At 40.1% G+C, this 8,325-nt stretch overlaps 1 protein-coding gene across 8 annotated transcripts in view; it reads right to left on the bottom strand.

Moving 5' to 3' along the window:
- The window catches only part of CNOT1 (CCR4-NOT transcription complex subunit 1), a 101,413-nt gene extending 93,150 nt beyond the window's left edge, over positions 1 to 8,263 (bottom strand). For 5 of the 8 annotated variants that reach the window (XM_032611997.1, XM_032611999.1, XM_032611995.1 and 2 more), the window contains exon 1: positions 8,106 to 8,231. The gene's annotated coding sequence lies outside the window, so the exon portion shown is untranslated. Of the gene's footprint in view, positions 1 to 8,105 lie in introns of all 8 variants that reach the window. The other 3 variants (XM_032611998.1, XM_032611994.1, XM_032612001.1) reach the window with 1 other exon arrangement.
- Between the last annotated feature and the right edge of the window lie 62 nt (positions 8,264 to 8,325).

Below are 8,325 nucleotides of genomic sequence, written 5' to 3' on the forward strand. Positions count from 1 at the left end.
AAGCTACTATGTATAAAATAAATAAGCTCTAAGGATATATTGTACAGCACAGGGAATATAGCCAATATTTTATAGTAATTTTAAATAGAGTATAACCTCTAAAAACATTGAATCACTACGTTGTACACCTGAAACTCATATAACATTGTAAATCAACTATACTTCAATAAGAAAAAAACAAAGGAAGTCAAAAAGGGAAATAAAGAGTGGACAGAGAGGTGGAAGAAACAGTGATTAATATCAGAAACCAAGGAGAGTCCTCTTCTTAATGGTAATAAGTAAAACCTAGAAACAGATAGCATCCCTAAGAGAGCTCCAAGGAAGTATCTTTGTCCACTGTGGTAGGCAGCCTCTAAAATAACCCCAATGATCCCTGCCTAATATTTACTTACACCTTTAAGTAATCTGCTCCCCTTAAGTGTGGGCTGGACCTTAAATGTGGCTTCAAAATAAGAGAACAGAAAGCCATTTCCAAGATTAAGTTACAAGAAGACTGACTTCTGTCTGGTTTACCTCTCTCCGAGCCTGTGCTCTGACAGAAAGAAGCAAGCAGTCATGTTGTGAGTAACCCTGTGGAGAGGGCAATGTGGCACGGAACTGATATGTCCCAAACAATAGCCGGCAAGGATCTGAGACCTGCCAACTGCTACATGAGTAAGCTTGTACCCTTCAGACCCTTCTCACTACCCTTCAGACATGAGATGAGTATGGCCTGTGAATACTTGCACTGCAACTCTGTGAGAGACACTGAGTCAGAAGCATCTAGCCAGGTTGTGCCTGTGAAATAATAAAAAGCAAAGAAGCTTTAAACAGCTAAATTTGGAGGTAATTTGTTGTACAGCAACTGATAACTAATACATCCATAATAGTCTATGAAAACCATGGGGGAGAGATCTTATGACATACATTTGGCAGTATAAAAAAAAAAGAAACTATTATAAATTATCAGAATTACCAACTAGGAGATCCCTAATACCTTCAAGACAGGGACGTTAGTGGTCACCAGAAGGCAAGCAAATAAAGAGGACAAAACCATCAGGTAATAAGACCAGGGCCTAGCTCAAGCCCCAGCCCCTCTGAAACCTTCCAAACACATCAGATTGTCTACAGGTTGATGTGCTGATCTACCTTCCCTTCCCTTCAGTATGCATGACACATACTGTTAAAATTTAATCACACTGTTCTCTATTGTTTCATGTGTATTATCCTTTTCATCAGTGCCTGGGGACATACTTTGGGTTTATTCCCTATCTCTTCTTTGCCACCACTCCCAACCAAACACCCAGCTTTGCGGGCATCAAAAATCTTCCATAACCCTGCTAAATAAGTCCAATACCATATTCAATTTCTAGGTCCCTAAAATACAATTTGACTAGACTTAACAGAAAACAAAATGTAGTTGAAGTTTGGTAAATTTCTTCTACCTTCATCACCCATCAAAGGCGGAGATAATTTTCCATAATCTCATTTCAGATTGGTTTGTCTTTAATTGTGATAGCATCACTATTTTACGTATCACTTACAAACTTTATTTGGCAGTTTTTTTCTGACATGATACATCCCAATTTCAGAGGTGTTAAAATGTTAAAAATTTCTTTTAGAATCAGTGAAATATGGTATTCCTTTTCCACATGAGGTGTTTTCACATATGCTGTTGTAAAATTAAAATAATTTTAACTTGTGACTCACCTCAACAATAGTTGGATAAAAGTTAAGTAAAATAACCCTGACAACAAATATGAACCCCAAAAGGGTATTTACAAATTAGAGGGCAATATCATCTCCAAAAGCATTTTGAAAGGGAGAGCCACTGGTATTCAATGAGAATTAGAGATGCAATAAACATCTTGCAAGGAAGGAGGACAGCACCACCAATAAACTATTCTGCCCAAACATCAATAGTGTCCTTATTGAGAAAACAGCTTTTGCATCCACTTTCTGCAAGGTGGGCCCTACATGCGAACACCTCAAGTTTGGCCTTCCACAAAGTTAATACAAAGCCAAGCACAACTTAAATCCACCAAATGGTAGGAAATAGTATATGGCTAATGTGAAGTGGCTACCAAAACTTATCAGAGAAACAGTTTACACACTATTATGTATATTAACCTAGTCAAATACTTGTTGAGTACTTACTATGTGTCAGGTATTTGAGATACATCAGTGAACAGCCATGTATACATCCCTGCATTCCCAATGGGGGAAAGAAACAGTAATCATAAAAAATTATCAAGCATTTCAAGAGACACTAAGTACTATGGAAAAATAGCAAGGGTAAAGGTGAACCACACTGGGGGTAGGGAGGGCGGGAGGAGATTGCAAAGTAGGGTGGTCAGAGTAAGCCTTATGGAGAAAGTAGTATTTGAAATTTTAAGGAGCTGAGGGGTTTAGCCATGCACATATCTGAGAGAAGAATGTTCCAGACAGAGGGACTGTCAGTTAATGCAAAGGCTTCCTCAGAGAGTACATGGCATATGTGAGAAAAAGCATGGAGGCCAAGTGTAGGTGAAGTACTTAGTGAGGGGGAGAGTGAAGAGAGTAAGGTGGGGAGAAGGGGGAACATATGAAGAGGTATAGGGCAGGGCTAAATCCTGTAGGTGATAAAAGGACTTTCTTTGGCTTTTACTAAAGACAAATGGAGAATCAATGGGTGGTTTTGAGCAGAAGACACAATATAATTTTTAAAAATATAAGAATCACTCCAGATGATGAACTGAGAATAAGCGACAGGGGAACAAGGGTAGAAAGCAAGGTAGATAATAGCACATTAAGAGGAAATTAGTGACTAAAACCCAAACACAGAAGAACCCTACAAAGCTATACACAAATATCCCAAAACAAGGTTACTATATTAAAGTAAGTTACCATACCAACGTTTTGCGGTTGCCAGAATCCTTTGAGGGATTACTGATTGAAGAAGACAAAAATCAAAAGGAAATACTTTCAAGTAATTTTTACATTTTACCTTTGGACAGACAACCTCAACTTCTGTAATCTTTGGTGTAACTGTCTGTTTGAAAAGGGAACAGGAATATTCCTAAAACATCCATGCCGTAACAGTGGATATATATACATGGTACACTTACCTCTTCATTACCTAAAGAACAAAAAGCACTAATATGAGTAATCCAAATCAAGGACATCCCCAAATTATGTATTACTGGGCTTAGAAAGGTCTAGTGCAAAACTTTTTTTTAGAACCCAGCTGGCAAGGGATAAGGAAATATTCAAGAACATTATGGTCGACAGGTAATAAATCAGTTTGAAATGAAAGCTTTGCCAAGGATAAAAACAAATGGATCAAGAGTTGACTGGGACTTCCCTGGTGGTCCAGTGGTTAAGACTCTGCACTTCCAATGCAGGGGGCACAGGTTCGATCCCTGGGATCAGGGAACTAAGACCCACATGCTGGGCGGTGTGGCCAAAAAAAAAAAAGGCAACAGAACCTTAATAGTAACTTTTAAAGCACATTTAATAGCCTTGTGTGGATAGCTTCACAATTTTATTTCACCTTATTTTACTTATTTACTTATTTTTTGGCCACTCAGCATGTGGGATCTTAGTTCCCCAACCAGGGATTGAACCCGCAACCCCTGAAGTGGAAGCAGAGTCTTAACCACTGGATCGCCTGGGAAGGCACTTCACAATTCTAGAAGAATTACTACAATCTGTACATCAGCATAGTTTAAACAACTGTTAGTATTAGCAAATAACCATTCATTTTTAAAAACTGAAAAAGTGAAAAGAGCCCAAAAAGCATGTTTACTCCAAAATCAGAAAAGAACCAAGTTCTTGATCTGAAATCAACTGAATATTCATTCAGAAGCATCTTCCCAGTAGCATGTGTAAAATTATAAAGCTATATACTATGTATTTAAAATAACTAAAAAATAATAACAGAGAGTACCCTTCTTAGAGCTACTTTATCTTAAAACTGTAACTACACCAGAAGAAAACTTACTCAAATTATCTGTCACAATTCAATTTACAGTGCTGAAGAACATTTTAAAACTTAAGTCGCTCCATCCTTTGAAGGCCTCAATGGAAATGCAAGTTTATTACACTGAGGTTAAGTAACGACCATTCCCAATAACTGCAAAAGACTATCTTTTTGTCAGACTAGAGTTTTATATTTTCACACTGAAGAGATGAAAAACTCAAATCTTGTGTCTTGTCCTCCAAAAATAAGTGGTTGATCATAGATTATTCTCACCTTTATGATGAATGATCAGATTCACAGAACTTTTCCTTGTACTGAAGAGCAGTACGGAAAGACAGAATCACCATTAGGCTAGAGTAGGAAAACCTGGCCTAACATTAAACTTAAGGAAGTCACCTCACTTTCCTGGGCTTCAATTTCCTACAGATGACACCATAATTCTGTATGACTAGATTTCAAAGTTTAACCTTCTAAAAGATGTCAACAGAATTATAAGTATATAGCTCCAAGAAAAACAGTCTGTGTCCTCAAAAGAAAACCAGAGGTACTGTTTTCCAAGAACACCATGTTCTATAAATCTACCCAACTGTAACAAATGAAGTATTATTCAATTACCATTCAGGGCAACTGTATGTATATGTTTGGAGGATGGGAGACTTCTTACCTACTATAAAATGAGACAACTTATAAGGCAATACATGGTAAAGATAAGTGAAACTAGCCAAGAGGAATATAAGAAATAAATTTTGCTTAGGGAAGTCAGGGAAAAGATTATAGACAGTACATCTGAGTATGAACTGGAATGATGGATAATGTTTTTGCAGATACAGACGATGACATTCCAGATAAAAGGGGCAAAAATGTATTTGGGAACTACTGTGCAACAGTCTTAACTAAAGTGTAAGTTGTAATATGCTGCTATAAGTAGGGAGGGATCAATACTTACACAATAAGCTCTAGGCCAAGGTACTTGAAAAACTTTGGCGTATAGGATGCCTAGTTTCAAACCAATGATTTAGTAGACAATTTGGCATTAATGTAAAGAATTAACTGTATTCCCAGAATCATTTACAATTAGAACATATTCATGTATTACTTATGTAATAAAGAAATCCAATAAACAAATGATGGGGAAAAGATACTGGAGATTAGTTAGAAAGCTACTGCAGAAAAGACAGGGTCTGAAACAAAGGAGTAACTATTCTTATGAGTCTACCAAAAATTTTAAAAGTAACACTGCATTTCAAAATTAAGAGCTCTAAATCCAAGGTGACAAAATTTCAAACTAATTATCTGAAAGGGAAAATGCTGAGCTCTTAATATGAAGTTTAAGAGCAATAAAATGGTGTCTTTCACAATATGCTTTCATTCCATGTTACATTTCATATAATTAGTCCAAAAAACAAAAAAAAACCAAAAAGCACAATAAAACCAACACCTCTCCTGCAGACAGTTTAACATCTCATTCAACATTTTAATTTAGCCTAGAGGTATATCCTGAGCCTTCTAGCATTAAAGACAGAAATGCATTTTTTCCCCCAGAAATGCATTTCTTAAACCTATGCTCCACACTCCCAAAGGCTGCATTTCCTTCAAATCTCAACACAGGATTTCAGATTAAGTCTACACCTCTAATTAGTGACTTCTCAAACAATGCTTTCCAACGAATAATTTGTTTTATTTGCTTTGCTACATTCTTGCAAATGTATGAATGAAAAGTACGTTAAAATTAACTACTGTGTACATACAGGGTGCAAAAGGTTTTGAGCCCATTTTAGCTTTGAAACATGCTTCTTAAAAATTGTGAGCAAACAGAAAAGGAACTGCTGGATCTTTCTTTATATAAGGTCTTAAAATAAGACTCAGTAGGATGCCATTTTGAAACTTCCCAGCAGGAAGTTCAGTTTGATCAGAGGGCTGGTTAAGAAATGCTTCAACTAATAATATGTACTGACTTGAAAGTCAGCTTTGTTCTTTTACAAAAGAATATACCAAATTCATAGCAGGTACTACTTTTGTTAATTCAAGAATCATAAACTTCTCATGAAAAATAAATGCCTTGAAATATCTGAGCATTCAATTAAAATTATTGTGATAAATTCTCTTCCAAGGTATTGAGTACCAAAGATCTGTTATGTGGTAGAATGAAATAAAGACTCAAGTTCATAAATTTAAATTGGCTAAAAAGAAAGCTTTTCATAACTAGATCAGAATCTAACCAAAAACATACTTGGAAAAAGCAAGGATAATTTGAGATTAGTCTTAAAACATGCTGTCAAGAAATAGGAAGCATTTCCTCTTCTGTCCTCACAATTGTTTTTGCTTTTTTTTTTTTAATGACTTAACCCAAAGTTAGGAGAACATCACAGTACTTAGCCTGAAAAGATCCATATTAAAGAGACTGGGATTTAAAACCCCAGTAGAAATTTAAGAGACCATAAAGAAAGAAGCTAAGCCAGAGATCCATTCGAGTGAGTTAGGAACCAAAAGCATTTCAGTTCTGTTCCACCATAATGCCACAAAAGGTTGCCTTAAAACTTCTATGATTACAATCTTAGGCAAGAAAGGGTAATACTTTCAGTTATTGATGGTTAAATCTTGGTGCCTTGATTCTAGACTTAAGTTTCCACGGAAGGATTTGGGCCCCCACTTGTTGAAAAGAAACCAACTCTCTAAACAAGTTTTATCATCATGGGACCTTTTCAGTCAAAGCACAACTAACTATATGTCTAAAACTTTATGTATCATCAGCTCATTTTCTCCTCAGACAAGGTAACAATCTGCAGTGTCCTACAACAGGATTATTTAAACTGATACCATATTATCTTATTAATACCTAAAATACTACACTGCCAATCTTTGGATGGGTAGGAATGTCAACCTGAGCACATTAAACCCAAATACTTCTACACAAACAAGTTTGTTCTTATTCTGTTTGACCTATTTCCTGATTTTGTACATGTCCAACCATTTTTTCATCTGTGTATCCCTAACTCCTATCAAACGGATTGTCATGAGGCAAATGTTCAGAATTTTTTTCGCAAACGGTAATAAACTACACTCACTCAATTATTAACTGGTCAAATAAACTCCCCAAGGCAATCGAATTTTAGAGGAAGAGGGAGACTAAGTGCTATTACTCACTTTCAGGAAAAAAATACTTTTTATTAGAGTCCTAAAAACTGTGACATTTGAATGACTTCAAGGGGCAAAGTTTCTGCTCCAAGTTTACTTTAAACACAACATTTCCAAACCACAGACATTAAGCATTAAAGCTTCATCCTAGTGAGGGTACTCCTCTGTGGGAGCCCGGTGGGGTGAAATCTACAGAGGGGGTGGTACTGAAAAAGAACACCTGTGTGTTTGGCCTCACGGAACCCTCTAGTAAGACCTGTAGTAAGTCTCTCTGCCACCAGCGCTGAGGCCTACAAGTGCTCGGCTAGGAAGCGGGCACTTCCTACGGATGAGCGGAACCGCCACTACAGCACAGACAACTGGGCCCGGTGGATGGGGGCCGACTTTGGAGACAGAGTGAGCGCCCGGGCGCGCGAGTGGAACAAAACCTGTGGCAAGAAGTAATGAGGAAGTGCTCTCTCCCGCCCGCCCCTCCCACCTGCGGACACCCGAAACACCCGGGGTTTGACAACGTGCTGGGGGCGGGGGAGGGGACTGGCAGTTCCAGGTCCGCCCAGAGGGACTGGGAGCCTGTACTCCAAACACGGGCCCCTCGCCCCCCGGAGCTAGGCCTCCGGGGCCGATGCCCGCTGCACCCATCCGGCAGTTGAGGAGCTCGTGGGGGTCTGAGAAGGGTGAAGTCCGCGCGAACCGAGGCCCAGCCGCCCCAGCTGCCGCCACCGCCGCCCTCAGAGCCTCCAGGCCCGGGCCGGGGGCCATCCCGGGTCTCATCCCGCGCTCTACCCTCCGCTTTGTGGAGCCTTCGCCTCGGCCTCTTCTCTTCAGAGCCCAAAGACTCTACAGCCGAGGGGAGAGAGTCTGCCCTCTCTCGCCTCTCCACTTCCCCGTCCCGACTGCCCCTCACACAGCGGAGCGCCAGGAAACGCTCCCAGTGGCCCCGGGACCACCCCCGGTCCTTCCCGCACCGGCACCCGCTTTCCGTAGCTGACATCGCCCGCCGGCCCCAGCATCCGACCCCAGCCCACCTCACCTCAGGCGGCTCCGACGGCGATGGACACAGGAAACTCCTGGGTGCCCGACTCCGATTCTCCTCGACCCCTCTTCGGTTAACTCCGCTTGTTTCTCTACAAAATGGCGCCGGAGGTCGCGCGCTCACGTCGCGGCCTTTCCCCTCCCCGTTCCCATTTCATCATTCGCTGCCCGCCCGAGGAGGGAGGGCCCCAGCACCAGCCAATGATCGTACCCCGCCC

Source organism: Phocoena sinus, chromosome 19 (assembly GCF_008692025.1).
Source record: "Phocoena sinus isolate mPhoSin1 chromosome 19, mPhoSin1.pri, whole genome shotgun sequence".
Classification (NCBI taxonomy): Eukaryota; Metazoa; Chordata; class Mammalia; order Artiodactyla; family Phocoenidae; genus Phocoena; species Phocoena sinus.